Source organism: Manis pentadactyla, chromosome 16 (assembly GCF_030020395.1).
Source record: "Manis pentadactyla isolate mManPen7 chromosome 16, mManPen7.hap1, whole genome shotgun sequence".
In the NCBI taxonomy this organism is placed as follows: Eukaryota; Metazoa; Chordata; class Mammalia; order Pholidota; family Manidae; genus Manis; species Manis pentadactyla.
The window spans coordinates 64,283,823-64,305,342 of record NC_080034.1 but is presented as its reverse complement, the minus strand read 5'-3'; the positions used below and the strand labels follow the sequence as shown (position 1 = coordinate 64,305,342).

At 39.4% G+C, this 21,520-nt stretch overlaps 1 protein-coding gene across 3 annotated transcripts in view; it reads left to right on the top strand.

Annotated features, from left to right (window-relative positions):
• Positions 1–21,520, top strand: part of CDYL (chromodomain Y like) — a 277,641-nt gene that overhangs the window by 124,673 nt on the left and 131,448 nt on the right. The window lies entirely within an intron of this gene.

Here is a 21,520-nt window from a genome sequence, read left to right as displayed (position 1 = left end):
AATCATTTGGCATTTGTCTTTCTCTGCCTGGCTTATTTCACTGAGCATAATGTCCTCCAGCTCCATCCATGTTGTTGCAAATGGCAGGATTTGTTTTTTTCTTATGGCTGAATAGTATTCCATTGTGTTTTTATCCACTCATCTACTGACAGACAGGTTGCTTCCATGTCTTGGCTATTGTAAAAAGTGCTGTGATAAACATAGGGGTGCATATGTCTTTTTGAATCTGAGAAGTTGTATTCTTTGGGTAAATTCCAAGGAATGGGATTCCCGGATCAAATGGTATTTCTATTTTTAGTTTTTTGAGGAACCTCCATATTGCTTTCCACAATGGTTGAACTAGCTTACATTCCCACCAGCAGTGTAGGGGGGTTCCCCTTTCTCCACATCCTTGCCAGCATTTGTTGTTCTTAGTCTTTTTGATGCTAGCCATCCTTACTGGTGTGAGGTGATATCTCATTGTGGATTGAATTTGCATTTCCCTGATGATTAGTGATGTGGAGCATCTTTTCATGTGTCTGTTGGCCATCTGAATTCCTTCTTTGGAGAAGTGTCTCTTCATACCTTCTGCCCATTTGTTAATCGGGTTATTTGCTTTTTGGGTGTTGAAGCGTTTAAGTTCTTTATATATTTTGGATGTTAACCTCTTGTCGGATATGTCATTTACAAATATATTCTCCCATACTGTAGGATGCCTTTGTCTGTTAATGGTGTCCTTTTTTTGTACAGAAACTTTTTAGTTTGTTGTGGTCCCATGAGTTCATTTTTGCTTTTGTTTCCCTTGCTCAAGGAGATGCGTTCAGGAAGAAGTTACTCATGCTTGATGCGTGATCAAAACCGAAAGTTTCTGTGATATGACTGCCCTTGCACTGTTCACCATGTAAAAACTTATTCACTATGTTAAGAACTGGTTCACCATGTTAAGAACTTGTTCGTTATGCTTGAGAAGATTGGGGACTGTTGAGAATTAGGCTTGGAGTTGATTAATGATTGTGCATTGAGTCCCCTATACAGAATTTTATTGTTGTTAACAACCATTTGATCAATAAATATGAGAGATGCCCTCTCAGAATACAAAAAAAAAAACACAAGTTACTCATGCTTATATTCAGGAGAATTTGTCTATGTTGTCTTTAAGAGTTTTATGGTTTCATGACTTACATTCAGGTCTTTGATCCATTTTGAATTTACTTTTGTGTATGGGGTTAAACAATAATCCAGTTTCATTCTCTTGCATGTAGCTATCCAGTTTTGCCAACACCAGCTGTTGAAGAGGCTGCCGTTCCCCATTGTATCTGCATGGCTCCTTTATCATATATTAATTGATCATATATTGTTGGGTTTATATCAGTGTTCTGTTCCATTGGTCTATGGGTCTGTTCTTGTGCCAAAACAAAATTGTCTTGATTACTATGGCTTTGTGGTAGAGCTTGAAGTTGGGGAGCATAATCCCCCCAGCTTTATTCTTCCTGCTCAGGATTGCTTTGGCTATTTGGGGTCTTTTGTGGTTTCATATGAATTTTAAAGTGATCTTCTTTAGTTTGTTGAAGAATGCTGTTGGTATTTTGATAGGGATTGCTTTGAATCTGTAGACCACTTTAGGCAGGATGGCCATTTTGACAATATGAATTCTTCCTATCCATGAGCATGGGATCTGTTTCCAGTTATTGGTATCTTCTTTAATTTCTCTCATGAGTGTATTGCAGGTTTCAGAGTATACGTCTTTTACTTTCTTGGTTAGGTTTATTCTAGGTATTTTATTCTTTTTGATGCAACTGTGAATGGAATTGTTTTCCTGATTTCTCTCTCTGATAGTTCATTATTAGTGTATAGGAATGCCACAGCTTTCTGTGTATTAATTTTGTATCCTGCAACTTTGCTGAATTCAGATATTAGATTCCTAGTAGTTTTGGAGTGGTTTCTTTAGGGTTTTTTATGTACAATATCATGTCTTCTGCAAACAGGGACAGTTTAAGTTCTTCCTTGCCAATCTGGATGCCTTTTATTTCTTTGTGTTGTCTGATTGCCATGGCTAGGACCTCCAGTACTGTGGTGAATAGAAGTGGGGAGAGTGGACATCCTTGTCTTGTTCCCAATCTTAAAGGAAAAGCTTTCACCTTCTTGCTGTTAAGTATGATATTGGCTGTGGGTTTGTCATATATGACCTATAGTATGTTGAGGTACTTGCCCTCTATACCCATTTTGCTGAGAGTTTTTATCATGAGTGGATGTTGAATTTTGTCAAATGCTTTTTCAGCATCTGTGGAGATGATCATGTGGTTTTTATCCTTCTTTTTGTTGATGTGGTGAATGATGTTGATGGATTTTCGAATGTTGTACCATCCTTGCATCTCTGGAATAAATCCTACTTGATCATGGTGGGTGATATTTTTTATGTATTTTTGAATTCAGTTTACTAATATTTTGTTAAGTATTTTTGCTTCCACGTTCATCAGGGATATTGATCCGTAATTTTCTGTGTTTGTGGTGTCTTTGCCTGGTTTTGGTATTAGAGTGATGCTGGCCTCATAGAATAAATTTGGAAGTATTCCCTCTTCTTCTACTCTTTGGAAAATGTTAAGGAGGATGGGTATTAGGTCTTCACTAAATGTTTGATAAAACTCAGTGGTGAAGAGGATTAAAGATGGTGGTGTGAGAGGAGAGACAGAGGCTTCCTCCTAAAACTGGATACAATTAGAAAATTTAATTGGCGCAACTAATCCTGAGAGAGCAACAGGAAAGAGGACGGCGCCAGACTGCACACACCTGGAGAAAAGAGCAGACCTCAGCGAATGGGGTGACGTACCGGAGCTGTGGCTACGCGGGACCCGAGCCCCTCCCCCACCCCAGCTCACCAGCAGGAGGAAGAGAAACGGAGCAGGGAGGGAGTGGAAGGATTTGAACTGCTGAATACCTAGCTCCGGAGATCTGCGCTGGGAGCACAAACCTACATTTCATGGTGCTTTCATGAGACTCGCATGACTACCAGGTTGGAAAGTTAATACAGGCAGAGATCCTGGGGAGACTGGGATTCCGGCTGCTTGTAGAAAGCAGGGATCCATGTCTGGCTGCTCTGGGACAAAAACTTATACCTGTGTGCCCGGCCCACAGGCTCAGGCAGTGGAGGCAGGCACAGGAGCCCGGAGGCAGGGAACAGTTCTTTCCTACCCCCAGTACCGCTCCCCTGCGAACCCTAACATTGCTTCAGGGGCTGAGCAGCTCCAGAATAGAGCTTCTGGACACTAGAGGGCGCCATATACAAACACGAAATACCAAAGGAACCTTGTCCAGAGTAAAATTGTTAATACAACTCCCGAGAAAGATTTAAATGATATGGACCTCGTGACTCTTCCTGAAAGGGAGTTCAAAATAAAAATAATGAACATCCTAACGGAGGTACGGAAAGACATCCAAGAACTCAGGAATGAATTCAGGTCAGAGATCCAATCATTAAAGAACACAATGGAGGGTATTAAAAGCAGGTTGGATATGGTGGAAGAGACAATAAATGAAATAGAAACTAGCGAAAGGAATACAAAGAAGCTGAGGCACAGAGAGAAAAAAGGATCTCTAAAAATGAAAGAATATTGAGAGAACTGTGTGACCAATCCAAGCGAAACAATATTTGCATTATAGGGATACCAGAAGAAGAAGAGAGAGGAAAAGGGATAGAAAGTGTCTTTGAGGAGGTAGTTGCTGAAAACTTCCCAATCTGGGGAAGGAGATAGTCTCTCAGGATATGGAGATCCACAGATCTCCCAACACAAGGGACCCAAGGAAGACAACAGCAAGACACATAGTAATTAAAATGGGAAAGATCAATGATAACGACAGACTGTTAAAAGCAGCCAGAGGCAGAAATAAGATCGCATACAAAGGAAAGCCCATCAGACGAACAAGAGACTCCTCAGCAGAAACCTTACAGGCCAGAAGGGAGTGGCATGATGTATTTAATGCCATGAAGCAGAAGGGCCTGGAACCAAGATTACTTTATCTGGCAAGATTATCATTTAAATTTGAAGGGGGGATTAAACAATTTCCAGATAAGCAAAAGCTGAGAGAGTTTACCTCCCACAAACCATCTCTACAGTCTATTTTGGAGGGACTGCTACAGATGGAAGTGTTCCTAAGGTTGGATAGCTGTCACCAGAGGTAGTAAAATCATGCTAGGGAGGGTGGAGCAGCTGATTGCGAGGCAAATCCAAAATTAAATTGACTATCCCCAAAGCCAATCAAGGGACAGAGAAAAAGTATAGATTCTGATACCCAATATATAAAGAATGAAGGAGGAAGAAAAAGGAGGAGAAAAAGAAAAGAACCTTTAGATTGTGTTTGTTAACAGCATACTGAGTGAGTTAAGTTAGACTCTGAGATAGTAAGGAAAGTAACCTGGAACCTTTAGTAACCACGAATCTAAAGCCTGCAATGGCAATAAGTACACATCTTTCAATAGTCACACTAAATGTAATGGACTGCATGCACCAATCAGAAGACATAGAGTCACTGAATGGATAAAAAAGCAAGACCCATCTATATGCTGCTTACAAGAGACTCACCTCAAACCCAAAGACATGCACAGTCTAAAAGTCATGGGATGTAAAAAGATATTTCATGCAAACAATAGGGAGAAAAAAGAAGGTGTTGCAGTACTAGTATCAGACAAAATAGACTTCAAAACAAAGAAAGTAACAAGTGATAAAGAAGGACATTACATAATGATAAACAGGTCAGTCCAACAAGAGGATATAACCATTATAAAGATATATGCACCCAACACAGGAGCACCAACATATGTGAAACAAATACTAACAGAATTAAAGGAGGAAATAGAATGCAATGCATTCATTTTGGGAGACTTCAACACACCACTCACTCCGAAGGACAGATCCACCAGACAGAAAATAAGTAAGGACACAGAGGCACTGAACAACACACTAGAACAGATGGACCTAGTAGACATCTATAGAACTCTACATCCAAAAGCAGCAGGATACACATTCTTCTCAAGTGCACATGGAACATTCTCCAGAATAGACCACATAATATGCCACAAAAAGAGCCTCAGTAAATTAAAAAAGATTGAAATTCTACCAACCAACTTTTCAGACCACAAAGGTATAAAACTAGAAATAAATTGTACCAAGAAAGCAAAAAGGCTCACAAACACATGGAGCCTTAACAACACGCTTCTAAATAGTCAATGGATCAACAACCAAATTAAAATGGAGATCCAGCAATATCTGGAAATAAATGACAACAACAACACAAAGCCCCAACTTCTGTGGGATACAGCAAAAACAGTCTTAAGAGGAAAGTATATAGCACTCCAGGCATATTTAAAGAAGGAAGAACAAACCAAAATGAATAGTCTAACGTCACAGTTATCAAAATTGGAAAAAGAAGAACAAATGAGGCCTAAAGTCAGAGGGACATAATAAAGAACAGAGAAGAAATAAACAAAATTGAGAAGAATAAAACAATAGAAAAAATCAATGAAACCAAGAGCTGGTTCTTTGAGAAAATAAATAAAATAGATAAGCCTCTAGCCAGACTTACTAAGAGAAAAAGAGAATCAACACACATCAACAGAATCAGAAAAGAGAAAGGAAACATCACGACAAACCCAACAGAAATACAAAGAATTATTAGAGACTACTATGAAAACCTATCTGCTAAGAAGCTGGAAAACCTAGAAGAAATGGACAACTTCCTAGAAAAATACAACCTTCCAAGACTGACCAAGGAAGAAACACAAAACCTAAACAAACCAATTACCAGCAAAGAAATTGAAGCGGTAATCAAAAACTACCCAAGAACAAAACCCCTGGGCCAGATGGATTTACCTCGGAATTTTATCAGACATACAGAGAAGATATAATACCCATCCTCCTTAAAGTTTTCCAAAAAATAGAAGAGGAGTGAATACTCCCAAACTCATTCTATGAAGCCAACATGACCCTAATAGCAAAACCAGGAAAAGACCTCACCAAAAAAGTAAATTATACACCAATATCCCTGATGAATGTAGATGCAGAAATACTCAATAAAATATTAGCAAACCGAATTCAAAAACATAGTACTGGAGGCCCTAGCCACGGCAATCAGACAAAACAAAGAAATACAAGGAATCCAGATTGGTAAAGAAGTTAAACTGTCACTATTTGCAGATGACATGATATTGTACATAAAAAATCCTAAAGACTCCACTCCAAAACTACTAGAACTGATATCGGAATACAGCAAAGTTGCAGGATACAAAAGTAACACCCAGAAATCTGTGGCTTTCCTATACACTAACAATGAGCCAATAGAAAGAGAAATCAGGCAAGAAATTCCATTCACAACTGCATCAAAAAGAATAAAATACCTAAGAATAAACCTAACCAAAGAAGTGAAAGAAAGACCTATACCCTGACAACTATAAGACACTCTTAAGAGAAGTTAAAGAGGACACTAACAATGGAAACTCATCCCATGCTCTTGGCTAGGAAGAATTAATATCGTCAAAATGGCCATCCTGCCCAAAGCAATATACAGATTTGATGCAATCCCTATCAAATTACCAACAACATTCTTCAGTGAACTGGAACAAATAGTTAAAAAATTCATATGGAAACACCAAAGACCCCGAATAGCCAAAGCAATCCTGAGAAGAAAGAATAAAGTTGCGGGGATCTCACTCCCCAACTTCAAACTCTACTACAAAGCCATAGTAATCAAGACAATTTGGTACTGGCACAAGAACAGAGCCACAGACTAGTGGAACAGAATTGAGACTCCAGATATTAACCCAAACATATATGGTCAATTAATATTCGATAAAGGAGCCATGGATATACAATGGGGAAATGACAGTCTCTTCAACAGATGGTGCTGGCAAACTGAACAGCTACATGTAAGATAATGAAACTGGATCACTGTCTAACCCAATACACAAAAGTAAACTCCAAATGGATCAAAGACCTGAATGTAAGTCATGAAACCATAAAACTCTTAGAAAAAAACATAGGCAAAAATCTCTTGAATGTGAACATCAGCGACTTCTTCATGAATATATCTCCCCGGGCAAGGAAAACAAAAGCAAAATGAACAAGTGGGACTATATCAAGCTGAAAAGCTTCTGTACAGCAAAGGACACCATCAATAGAACAAAAAGGTACCCTACAGTATGGGAGAATATATTCATAAATGACAGATCTGATAAAGGGTTGACATCCAAAATATATAAAGAGCTCATGCACCTCAACAAACAAAAAGTGAACAATCCAATAAAAAAATGCACAGAGGAGCTGAACAGACAGTTCTCCAAAGAAGAAATTCAGATGGCCAACAGACACATGAAAAGATGCTCCACATCACTTGTCATTAGAGAAATGCAAATTAAAACCACAATGAGATACCACCTCACACCAGTAAGGATGGCCACTATCCAAAAGACAAACAACAACAAATGTTGGCGAGGTTGTGGAGAAAGGGGAACCCTCCTACACTGCTGGTGGGAATGTAAATTAGTTCAACCATTGTGGAAAGCAATACGGAGGTTCCTCAAAATGCACAAAATAGACTTACCATTTGATCCAGGAATTCCACTTCTAGGAATTTACCCTAAGGATGCAGCACTTCACTTTGAAAAAGACAGATGCACCCCTATGTTTATTGCAGCACTATTTACAATAGCCAAGAAATGGAAACAACCTAAGTGTCCATCAGTAGATGAATGGATAAAGAAGAAGTGGTACATATACACAATGGAATATTACTCAGCCATAAGAAGAAAACAAATCCTACCATTTACAACAACATGGGTGGAGCTAGAGGGTATTATGCTCAGTGAAATAAGCCAAGTGGAGAAAGACAAGTACCAAATGATTTCACTCATATGTGGAGTATAAGAACAAAAGAAAAACTGAAGGAACAAAACAGCAGCAGAATCACAGAACCCAGGAATGGACTAACAGTTACCAAAGGGAAAGGGACTGGGGAGAATGGGAGGGTAGGGAGGGATAAGGGCTTGGAAGAAGAACGGGGGTATTATGATGAGCATGTATAATGTGGGGGTTGGGGGAAAGGGGAGGGCTTTGCAACACAGAGAAGACAAGTAGTGATTCTACAACATCTTACTATGCTGATGGACAGTGACTGTAATGGGGTTTGTGAGGGGGACTTGGGGTAGGGGAGAGCCTAGTAAACATTAAAAAAAAATGCATCACCAGCAAAAAAAAAAAAAAATTCAGAGGTGAAGCCATTTGGTCCAGGAGTTTTGTTCTTAGGTAGGTTTTTGATTACCAGTTTAAATCAGCTGGTAATTGGTCTGTTCAAATTTTCTATTTCTTCCTTGGTCAGCCTTGGAAGGTTGTTATTTTTCTAGAAAGTTGTCCATTTCTAGGTTTTCCAGTTTGCTAGCATATAGTTTTTCATAGTATTCTCTAATAATTCTTTGTATTTCTATGGTATCCATAGTGATTTTTCCTTTCTCATTTCTAAGTCTGTTTATGTGTGTAGACTCTCTTTTTTTCTTGATAAGTTTGGCTAAGGGTTTATCTATTTTGTTTATTTTCTCAAAGAACCAGCTCTTGCTTTCATTGATTCTTTCTATTGTTTTATTCTTCTCGATTTTGTTTATTTATGCTCTAATCTTTATTATGACCCTCCTTCTATGACCTTGGGCCTCATTTGTTCTACTTTTTCTAGTTGCGTTAGTTGTGAGTTTAGAGTGTTCATATGGGTTGTTCTTTCCTGAGGTAAGCCTGCATTGCAATATACTTTCCTCTTAGGACGGCCTTTGCTGCTTCCCACAGATTTTGTGGTGTTGAATTATTGTTGTCATTTGTCTCCATATATTGCCTGATCTCTGTTTTTATTTGGTCTCTGATCCATTGGTTATTTAGGAGCATGTTGTGAAGCCTGCATGTGTTTGTAGGATTTTTCATTTTCTTTGTGTAATTTATTTCTAGTTTCATATCCTTGTGGTCTGAGAAACTGATTGGTACAATTTCAATCTTTTTGAACTTACCAAGGCTCTTTTTGTGGTCCAGTATGTGATCTATTCTTGCAAATGTTCCATGTGCACTTGAGAAGAATGTGTATCTTGGTGCTTTTAGGTGGAGAGTTCTGTAGATGTCTGTTAGGTCCATCTGTTCTCATGTGTTTTTCAGTGCCTCTGTTTCCTTATTTTCTTTCTGGTTGATCTGTCCTTTGGAGTGGAGTGTAGAAGTCTCCTAGAATGAATGCATTGCACTCTATTTGCCCTTTTATTCTGTTAGTATTTGTCTCACACTTGTAGGTGCTCCTGTGTTGGATGCGTAGATATTTATAATGGTTATATCCTCTTGTTGGATTGACCCCTTTATCATTATGTAATGTCAGTCTTTGTCTCTTGTGACTTTCTTTGTTTTAAAGTCTGTTTTGTCTGATACTATAAGTACTGCAACACATGCTTTTTTCACTCTATTAGTTGTATGAATTATCTTTTTCCATCCCTTCACCTTTAGTCTGTGTATGTCTTTTGGTTTGATTGAGTTTCTTGTAGGCAGCATATAGATGGGTCTTGTTTTTTTATCCATGCAGTGACTCTATGTCTTTTGATTGGTGCATTCAGTCCATTTACGTTTAGGGTGATTATCGATAGGTATGTACTTACTGTCGTTGCAGGCTTTAGATTCGTGGTTACCAAAGGTTCAACGTTAACTTCCTTACTATCTAAGAGTATAACTTAACTCACTTAGTATGCTATTAGAAAGACAATCTAGGGGTTCTTTTTTTTTCCTCTTCCTTTTTTCTTCCTCTTCCATTATTTATTTATTAGGTATCATATTCTGTACTCTTTGTCTATCCCTTGATTGACTTTGGGGATAGTTAATTTAATTTTGCATCTGCTTAGTAATTAGCTGTTCTACTTTGTTTACTGTGGTGTTATTACCTCTGGTGACAGCTATTTAACCTTAGGAACACTTCCATCTTTAGCAATCCCTCCAAAATACACTGTAGAGATGGTTTGTGGGAGCTAAATTCTCTCAGTTTTTGCTTTTCTTTATAATGGTTATATCCTCTTGTTGGATTGACCCCTTTATCATTATGTAATGTCAGTCTTTGTCTCTTGTGACTGACTTTGTTTTAAAGTCTATTTTGTCTGATACTGTAAGTACTGCAATACATGCTTTTTTCTTTTGGTGAATACCTAAGCTGATTCATTTTCTCCGGCTATTATGATAAAGCTGCTGTGAAATTGTTTAATCCCTCCTTCAAATTTAAATGATAATCTTGCCGGATAAAGTATTTTTGGTTTGAGGCCCTTCTGCTTCACTGCATTAAATATATCATGCCACTCCCTTTTGGCCAGTAAAGTTTCTGCTGAGAAGTCTAATGATAGCCCGATGGGTTTTAGTTTGTATGTGATCTTATTTCCTTCTCTGGCTGCTTTTAATTGTTGGTCCTTATCCTTGATCTTTGCCATTTTAATTATTATATGTCTTGGTGTTGTCCTTCTTGATTCTCTTGTGTTGAGAAATCTGTGCACCTCCATGACCTGAGAGACTGTCCTTCCCAAGAATGGGGAAGTTTTCAGCAATTACTTCCTCAAAGACACTTTCTGTCCCTTTTTCTTACTCTTCTACTTCTGGTACCCGTATAATACTAATATTGTTCTGTTTGGATTCCTCTCACAGTTCTCTCAGTATTCTTTCATTTCTAAAAATCCTTTTTTTTCTCTTTGTCTCAGCTTCTTTGTATTTCTCTTCCCTCGTTTCTATTTCATTTATCATCTCCTCCACTGTATCTAATCTGCTTTTAATACCCTCCATTTTGCTTTTCAATGATTGGATCTCCACCCTAAATTCTTTCCTGAGTTCTTGATTATTTTTCTGTACCTCTGTGAGCATGTTTATGATTTGTATTTCTATATCTCTTTCAGGAAGATTTATTAATTCAGTCTTACTCAGTCCTTTCTCTGGTGTTGAGGTTTTGCTTAGAAACAGATTCCTTTGACATTTCATATTTGTATGTGGCACCATCTAGTGTCCAGAAGCTCTATTCTGTGGAGCCACTCAGGCCCTGGAGCGATGTCGGGGGTCACAGCTTAGTGGTGCTGGTGCCTTGGGGGAGGAAAGAGCTGTTTCCTTTTTCCCGGCTGTTATGCCTGTCTCCACTGCCAGACCTAGTGGGCCAAACACACAGGTGTAAGTTCCTGTGCTTTGTGTTTGTAGCTGCCATAGGCGGGCTTCCCTGTGGCTGGCCTGATGCCAGGGCAGGAGCTGCCATTTTATGAGCCAGGTGTAGGCTAGCTGGGAGGAAGACACAGCAGGCTGCGTATCATGATGGTGGGGCCTTAGAGCTGCATAGCCAGCCAGGGGGTTGGAGAGCTGGAAGATCATTTAAGTTCCCAACCTGCTGGGTAGAGTGCACCTGGACAATTTTGTCTACCTGTCCTTTCTCCTGAGCAGTAAGCTCTGTGCAGTCCTTGCCCCTTTAGTAGCCCTCTTGCTGTTAGGAAGTCTTTCAGACTGCCCACCCAGCCCTGCCAGATATTAATTCCTGTTTCCCACAAGCAGCTGGAAATCTCTGTCTCTCCAGGTAGCCCGCCTGTCCTAGCTTTCCAACCCCACTAATCACCAGAGTACCTTGCAATGTAGGTTCGTGCTCCCAGAGTAGATCTTCAGGGCTAGGTGTTCATCAGTCTCAGACCTACACTCCCTCCCCGCTCTGTTTCTCTTCCTCCCGCCGGTGAGCTGGGGTGGGGGAAGGGCTTGGTTCCCACTGGGTCACAGCTTTGATACGTTATCCTGTTCCATGAGGTTTGCTCTTTTCTCCATGTGTATGTAGTCTGTTGCAGCCTTCTTTCCTGTTGCTCTTTCAGGATTAGTTGCATTAATTATATTTTCATATTATATGTGGTTTTAAGAGGAGGTCTCTGTCTCACCTCTCATGCCATCTTTAATCCCTTCCTACCCTTCCTATGCCTCCTTTGTTTTTAATTAGAAGTTAATTTACCATTTAACATCTTGGAAAACATGGCCATTGGAAATTCCTAAACCTTTCTCCTACCAAGCTGGCTCAAGAATAAATTGCTGAATGTATAATAATACAGAATTCTGTCAATCATTATTGAAGGACTTCAAAACTGAAAGCCTGTGTGCCTTTGGTTATGTGTCTTAGGGTGAGCACAGCTCTGAGAGCCTGGTTTAAAGTAGTTGAGTAGGTGCATTTTCTGGGGGTGTAGATTTCACCTCATGTGCTCTTCTGTTTGAGCCTTGAGCATCTTTAATCATTGGTCAGCTGTCTTCTTGAGTTAATCACTTAGCTAAATTCTCAAGCATAGATAAGATTGTCTTAAACTCTTCTGATGTTAATTGTTAAATTGCCCTCCATAAACTCATACAGCTCACACACCTTCAGCAGTTAAAGTACAAGCCTTAGAGACAGAAAATGGTGTCTCACCTTAGTGAGTTTAAACATTGCTCACAGGGTTGCTGTGGTTTGTATTTTCTTTGTCAGTTGCTTTACTCACAGTTCTTTGCTTGCTCTGTCAGAGTGTGGGCCTTACTAATTTGACAGGTTTTTTATGCAGTAAAATTAATAGTCTCTTAATCCATTCTTTTCATAGCTTGTCATTTTTATTTGATGGTGATTCTTTGTTGTATATACATAGTCACATGTTTTCAGTTTTTCTGTTCAATCCTCCCCCTCTCAGCTTAGTCATCAGGCTTAGCAAGGCTCACCCTCCACTTTAGCTGTAGGAACTGGTGGGTTGTGTGCTGTCCAGGAAACTCTGCCCACGAGGATGACTCCAGTCTCTGAAAGTCCAGCGGCTGTTTTTGATGTTTTCTGCCAGAAGCATCTTGTCATTCCATGATTCATTCCAGTCTAAGGGCTGCCTAGGTTCTTTTCTGTTAAGTTTGCTCATTGAGGTATGACTCATGTACAATAAATGCATACATCTTAAGTGTATAGTTGGATGAGCCTTGACAAATGCATTCACCTGTGTAGCTGCCATCTTGCTAGAGAGATACTTTCGTCACATTAGTTTCCTTGTTTCCCATACCCTCTCTCACACTCTGACCTCCATCCCCCTGCCCCAGCCACAACCACTGTTCTGATTGTTCTCACCACTGGTTGATTTTCCTTTTTCTAGGAGCTCATACAAGTGGAATCATGTAATACACACTCTGTTGTGTCTTGTTTCATTTGCTCAGGGTAATTTTTTTAGATTCATCCATGTTGATGGTATGAATCAATAGTAGTACTTTTTAATTGTGAGCATCAGTCCATGGTAGGAATACACTTCATTTTGTTGGTCTACTTTCCTGTTGGTGAATACCTAGGCTGATTCATTTTCTCTGGCTATTATGATAAAGCTGCTGTGAACATTCTTGTACGAGTCCTTTTGTGGTCCTGTGTTATTGTTTCTCTTGTATAACACCTAGGGTAGAAATGCCAAGGTAGGTGTATGTTATAAGGAACTGCCAAAGAACCTTCCAGTGGTGACATTTCCAATTACACTATTCATCCCAGTCCCCATCTATGTATCTTATTTGTTGACACATTATTTAAAGTGAAGCAGATGTCAGTACAGTTCCTCATAAAGACTTCATTTAACATGCACATCATTACCTAGAATTCCATGTTTTGTTTTGTAGCTTTTTTCCTTTGATGCAAAATTTTCCACCAATGCCATGCACAGGTCTTAAAACACTATAAACTTGCTGAACTTAACAAAGGCATGTTCCTGTATACCCCAAAAGTTACCAGCTAGAAAGCTACCACCCCAGAATATTTACTGATGCCCCTTCCCAGTCAGTTCTCTACCAACCTTTGTTTTTGCTTTCCTTGTATAATAGTAGGCTTTTCTCACACCAGTTAGGATGGCCAACATCCAAAAGACAAGGAATAACATATGCCGGCAAGGATGCAGAGAAAGGGGAGAACTCTCCTACACTGCTGGTGGGAACGTAAACTAGTTCAACCATTGTGGAAAGCAATATGGAGGTTCCTCAAAAAAACTAAAAATAGAAATAACATTTGACCCCAGAATTCCACTCCTAGGAATTTACCCAAAGAAAACAAGATCCCAGATTCAAAAAGACAGAATGCACCCCTATGTTTATTGCAGCACTATTTACAATACCTAACATATGGAAGCAACCTAGTGTCCATCAGTAGGTGAATGGATAAAGAAGAGGAGGTGGTACATATACACAATGGAATATTATTCAGCCATAAGAAAGAAACAAATCCTACCTTTGCAACAACACGGATGGAGCTAGAGGGTATTATGCTCAGTGAAACAAGCCAGGTGGAGAAAGATAAGTACCAAATGATTTCACTCATCTGTGGAGTATAAGAACAAAGCAAAAACTGAAGGAACAAAACAGCAGCAGATTCACAGAACCCAAGAATGGACTAACAGTTACCAAAAGGAAAGGGATTGGGGAGGGTGGAAGGGAAGGGATGGATAATGGGATTAAGGGGCATTATGATTAGCACACATAATGTAGGGGCATCACGGGGAAGGCAGTGTAGCATGGTGAAGACTAAGTAGTGACTCTGGCATCTTACTATGCTGATGGACAATGATTGCAATAGGGTGTTGGGGGGACTTGATAACATGGGTGAATGTAGTAAGCATAATGTTGCTCATGTGAAACCTTCGTAAGAGTGTTTATGAATGATACCTTAATAAAAATAGTACAGAAATACAGGAGGAGCCAAGATGGCGTGAGTAGAGCATCTTAAATCTCCTCCCAAAGCCATATATATTTTTGAAAATACAACAAATATAACTATTCCTGAAAGAGAGACCAGAAGACACAGGACAGCAGCCAGACTACATCTACACCTGCGAGACCCTAGCGCCTCGCGAAGGGGATAAGATACAAGCCCCGGCCCAGGTCACACCCCCCACCCCAGCTCCCGGCAGGAGAGGAGTTGGAACGGGGAGGGAGAGGGAGCCCAGGACTGCTAAACACCCAACCCTAGCCATGTACACCAGGAGTGCAGACACACAGTGCACGGTGTGCTGAACATTAGGGAAACAGAACAGTAAAACCTGCAAGCGGGTCCCTGCCGCCGGCGCCCTGGGACAAAAGAAAAGTGAGTGCCCTTTGAAAGTCTTAAAGGGACAGGGGCATCACAGCTGGACAGAAGCGCCCCAGCACACTCAGTCCAGCATCTGGGAATCCCGGGAACTCTGGGCGCCCTAACCCCCTGGGCAGCAGCCCAGCCAGGAAGCCCTCCCGCTCGTTCCCCCTCCGGCGCAGCTCCACCATAGCGTAGCAGCAGCCTGAGGCCGGCCACGCCCACAGCAGCAGGACAGAGCTTTCACAGCTGCCCAGGCAAGAATCAGAGACCCTATCTGCTTGCAGATGCCCAGCATAAGCCACTAGGGGTCACTGTTCTCCCAAGAGAGGAAGGCCTAGCAAGAAGGGATGTTCTCCCAGCCGACACACGCGCCAGCTCCCCACAACTACCTCTATCGCCATGAAAAGGTAGAAGAATTTTATCCAGACGGAAATCACAGAGACAGCTTCTGAGAAGGAGCTTGGAGAGATAGACTTAACCAATCTTCCTGAAAGCGAATTCAAAATAAAGGTCATAACCATGCTGATGGAGCTGCAGAGAAAAATACAAGAGCTAACAGACAAAGTAGGGAGGTGACTACAGACATAAAACAATCTCTGGAAGGATTTAAAAGCTGAATGGATGAGATGCAGGAGGCTATTGATGGAATAGAAACCAGAGAACAGGAACACATAGAAGCTGATGCAGAGAGAGACAAAAGGATCTCCAGGAATGAATCAATACTAAGAGAACTGTGTGACCAATCCAAAAGGAACAATATCCACAATATAGGAGTACCAGAAGAAGAGAGAGAGAAAAAGGGATAGAAAGTGTATTTGAAGAAATAGATGCTTAAAAACTTCCCCAAACTGGGGGAGGAAATAATCACTCAGACCAAGGAAGTACACCCAACTCCCAACAGAAGGGACCCAAGGAGGACAACACCAAGACACATAATAATTAAAATGGCAAAGATCAATGACAAGGACAGAGTTTTAAAGGCAGCTACAGAGAAAAAGGTCACCTACAAAGGAAAACCCATCAGGCTATCATCAGACTTCTCAACAGAAACCTTACAGGCCAGAAGAGAATGCCATGATATATTTAAAGCAATGAAACAGAAGGGCCTTAACCAAAAATACTATATCCAGCATGATTATCATTTAAATATTAAGGAGGGATTAAACAATTCCCAGACAAGCAAAAGTTGAGGGAATTTGCCTCCCACAAACCACCTCTACAGGGTATTTTAGAGGGACTTCTCTAGATGGGAGCACTCCTAAGACTAAACAGATGTCACCAGAGAAAATTAAATCACAGCAAAGAAAGCAGACCAACAAATACTAACTAAAGGCAAAAAATAAAATCAACTACCCACAAAAGCAGTTAAACGAAACACAAAAGAGCACAGAATAAAGCACCCAACATATAAAGAATGGAGGAGGAGGAATAAGAAGGGAGAGAAATAAAGAATGACCAGACAGTGTTTATAATAGCTCAATAAGTGAGTTAAGTTAGGCAGTAAGATACTAAAGAAGCTAACCTTGAACCTTTGGTATCCACGAATCTAAAGGCTGCAATGGCAATAAGTACATATCTTTCAATAATCACCCTAAATGTAAATGGACTGATTGCACCAATCAAAAGACCCAGAGTAATAGAATTGATAAAAAAGCAAGACCCATCTGTATGCTGCTTACAAGAGACTCACCTCAAACCCAAAGACATGCACAGATTAAAAGTCAAGGGATGGAAAAAGATATTCCATGCAAATTACAGGGAGAAAAAAGCAGGTGTTGCAGTAGTAGTATCAGACAAAATAGACTTCAAAACCAAGAAAGTAACGAGATAAAGAAGGATATTACATAATGATAAAGGGCTCATTTCAACAAGAGGATATAACCATTATAAATATATATGCACCCAACACAGGAGCACCAGCATATGTGAAAAAAATACTAACAGAACTAAAGGAGGAAATAGAATGCAATGCATTCATTTTAAGAGACTTCAACACCCACTCACTCCAAAGGACAGATCCACCAGACAGAAAATAAGTAAGGACATGGAGGCACTGAACAACACATTAGAACAGATGAACCTAATAGATAGCCTTCTCAAGTGCACATGGAACATACTCCAGAATAGACCACATACTAGGCCACAAAAAGAGCCTCAGTAAATTTTAAAAGATTGAAATTCTATGAACCAACTTTTCAGACCACAAAGGTATAAAACTAGAAATAAATTCTATGAAGAAAGCAAAAAGGTCCACAAACACATGGAGGCTTAACAACATGCTCCTAAATAATCGGTGGATCAACGACCAAATTAAAAGAGATCAAACAATATATGGAAACAAATGACAACAACACAAAGCCCCAACTTCTGTGGGACACAGCGAAAGCAGTCTTAAGAGGAAAGTATATAGCAATCCAGGCATATTTAAAGAAGGAAGAACAATCCCAAATGAATAGTCTAACATCACAATTATTGAAATTGGAAAAAGAAGAACAAATGAGGCCTAAAGTCAGCAGAAGGAGGGACATAGTAAAGATCAGAGAAGAAATAAATAAAATTAAGAAGAATAAAACAATAGAAAAAATGAAACCAAGACTGGTTCTTTGAGAAAATAAACAAAAAAGATAAGCCTCTAGCCAGACTAATTAAGAGACAAAGAGAATCAACCCACATTAACAGAATCAGGAACGAGAAAGGAAAAATCACGACGGACCCCAATACAAAGAATTATTAGAGACTACTATGAAAACTTATATGCTAAGAAGCTGGAAAACCTAGAAGAAATGGACAACTTCCTAGAAAAATACAACCTTCCAAAACTGACCAAGGAAGAAACAGAAAATCTAAACAAACCAATTACCAGCAAAGAAATTGAAGCCATAATCCAAAAACTACCCAGGAACAAAACACCCGGGCCAGATGAATTTACCTCGGAATTTTATCAGACATACGGAGAAGACATAATACCCATTCCCCTTAAAGTTCTCCAAAAAATAGAAGAGGAGTGAATACTCCCAAACTCATTCTATGAAGCCAACATCACCCTAATACCAAAACCAGGCAATGACCCTACCAGAAAGAAAATTACAGACCAATATCCCTGATGAACGTAGATGCAAAAATACTCAACAAAATATTAGCAAATTGAATTCAAAAATACATCTAAAGGATCATACACCACGACCAACTGGGACTCATCCCAGGGATGCCAGGATGGTACAGCATTCAAAAATCCATCAACATCATCCACCACATCAACAAAAAGAAAGACAAAAACCACATGATCATCTCCATAGATGCTGAAGAACTATTCGACAAAATTCAACATCCATTCATGATAAAACTCTCAACAAAATGGGTACACAGTGCAAGTACCTCAACATAATAAAGGCTGTATATGATAAACCCACAGCCAACATCATACTTAACAGAGAGAAGCTGAAAGCTTTTCCTCTGAGATCGCGAACAAGACAGGGATGCCCACTCTCCCCTCTTTTATTCAACATAGAGAGGTCCTAGCCACAGCAATTAGACAAAACAAAGAAATACAAGAAATCCAAAGTGGTAAAGAAGAAGTTAAACTATCGCTATTTCCAGATGACATGATATTGTACATAAAAAACCCTAAAGACTCAACTCCAAAACTACTAGAACTGATATCGGAATACAGCAAAGTTGCAGGATACAAAATTAACACACAGAAATCTGTGGCTTTCCTATACGCTAACAATGAACCAGTAGAAATAGAAATCAGGAAAACAATTCCATTCACAATAGCATCAAAAAGAATAAAATACCTAGGAATAAACCTAACCAAGGAAGTGAAAGACCTATACCCCAAAAATTATAAGACACTCCTAAGAGGAATTAAAGAAGTCACTGACAAATGGAAACTCATCCCATGCTCTTGGCTAGGGAGAATTAATGTCGTCAAAATGGCCATCCTGCCCAAAGCAATATACAGATGTGATGCAATCCCTGTCAAATTACCAACAACATTCTTCAACAAACTGGAACAAATAGTTCAAAAATTCATATGGAAGCACCAAAGACCCCGAATAGCCAAAGCAATCCTGAGAAGGAAGAATAAAGTTGGGGGAATCTCACTCCCCAACGTCAAGCTCTACTACAAAGCCACAGTAATCAAGACAATTTGGTACTGGCACCAGAACAGAACCACAGACCAATGGAACAGAATAGAGACTGCAGACATTATCCCAAACATGTATGGTCAATTAATATACGATAAAGAACCCACGGACATACAATGGGGAAATGACAGTCTTTTCAATAGATTGTGCTGGCAAAACTGGACAGTTACATGTAAGAGAATGAAACTAGATCACCGTCTATCCCCATACATAAAAGTAAATTTGAAATGGATCAAAGACTTAATGTAAGTCATGAAACCATAAAACTCTTAGAAAAAAACATAGGCAAAAATCTCTTGGACATAAACATGAGCGACTTCTTCATGAACATATCTCCCCGGGCAAGGGAAACAAAAGCAAAAATGAACAGGTGGGACTATGTCAAGCTGAAAAGCTTCTGTACAGCAGAGGACACCATCAGTAGGACAAAAATGTACCCTACAGTATGGGAGAATATATTCATAAATGACAGATCCAATAAAGGGTTGACATCCAAAGTATATAAAGAGCTCATGCACCTCAAGAAACAAAAAGCAAATAATCCAACTAAATAATGGGCAGAGGAGATGAACAGACACTTCTCCAAAGAAGAAATTCAGATGGCCAACAGTCACATGAAAAGATGCTCCACATCGCTTGTCATCAGAGAAATGTAAATTAAAACCACAATGAGATATCACCTCATACCAGTAAGGATCACCACCATCAAAAAGACAAACAACAGCAATGTTGGCAAGGTTGTGGAGAAAGGGGAACCCTCCTACAATGCTGGTGGGAATGTAAATTAGTTCAACCATTGTGGAAAGCAGTATGGAGGTTCCTCAAAAAACTCAAAATAGAAATACCATTTGACCCAGGAATCCCACTCCTAGGAATTTACCCTAAGGATGCAGCAGCCCAGTTTGAAAAAGACAGATGCACCCCTATGTTTATCGCAGCACTATTTACAAATGCCAAGAAATGGAAGCAACCTAAGTGTCCATCAGTAGATGAATGGATAAAGAAGTGGTGCATATACACAATGGAATATTATTCAGCCATAAGAAGAAAACCAATCCTACCATTTGGAACAATGTGGATTGAGCTAGAGGGTATTATGCTCAGTGAAATAAGCCAGGCAGAGAAAGACAACTACCAAATGATTTCACTCATATGTGGAGAATAAAAACAAAGAAAAACTGAAGGAACAAAACAGCAGCAGAATCACAGAACCCAAGAATGGACTAACAGTTACAAAAGGGAAAGGGACTGGGGAGGATGGGTGGGAAAGAAGGGATAAGGGCAGGAAAAAAGAATGGAGGTATTAAGATTAGCATGAATAATGTGGGGGGTGCATGGGAAGGGCTCTGCAACACAGAGAAGACAAGTAGTGATTCGACAGCATCTTACTACCCTGATGGACAGTGACTGTAATGGGGTGGGGGGGGGACTTGGTGAAGGGGACAGCCTAGTTAACATAATGTTCTTCATGTAATTGTAGATTAATGATAACAAAATTAAAAAAGTAGTACAATAGTAGTAGTAGTAGTAGGTTTTTTTGGGTTGTTCAAGAATTTTCTTTATAAATTGAATCATACAGTAAGTATTCTTTTAAGTGAGTATTTTTCATTCAGCATAAGGTTTTGGAGACCTAGCCATGTTCTTGTGTGTATCCTTAGTCGATTTTTTTCATTTTCTGAGTAGTAGTATGTGTACATACCAGTTTTCCAATTACTTATTGGAAACTTGGGCTATTTCTGATTTGGGACCTTAATGAACAGAGCTGCTATAAATTGTTTTGTATAAGTCTTTTTGTTGACATGTAGTTTCATTCTTCTGGGGGCAAGTAATTAGGATTGGAATTGCTAGGTTATAGGGTCAGTGTTTGTTTAGTTATATAAAATACAATCAGACCTTTAACCAAAATGGCTATACCATTTACAGTCCTACCAACAATATATGAATATTCCAGTTGCCCATCGATGGGTGTTTTTCCCTTTTAACCATTCTAATGGGTGTGTTGTGGTCTCATTGTATTTTTAATTTATTTTACCTCATGGACAATGATGTTCATTTCTTTTTTAATGTGTTCACCATCTGTTCATGTATCTTGTTTTGGGAATTTATCCTCAAATCTTTTGCCGACTTTTTAATTATATTTTGAATTACAGTAATTCTTTATCAGTCTTAAGGAGCAGTCATTGGAGATTTTTTTATGGTTATTATCTCCCAATGTACATTTTTCAACATTGTTTTTTGAGGAAGCCTGATTTATCAGTTTTCTTTCTCTCATGGTTACTGCTTTTTGTGATCTCAAG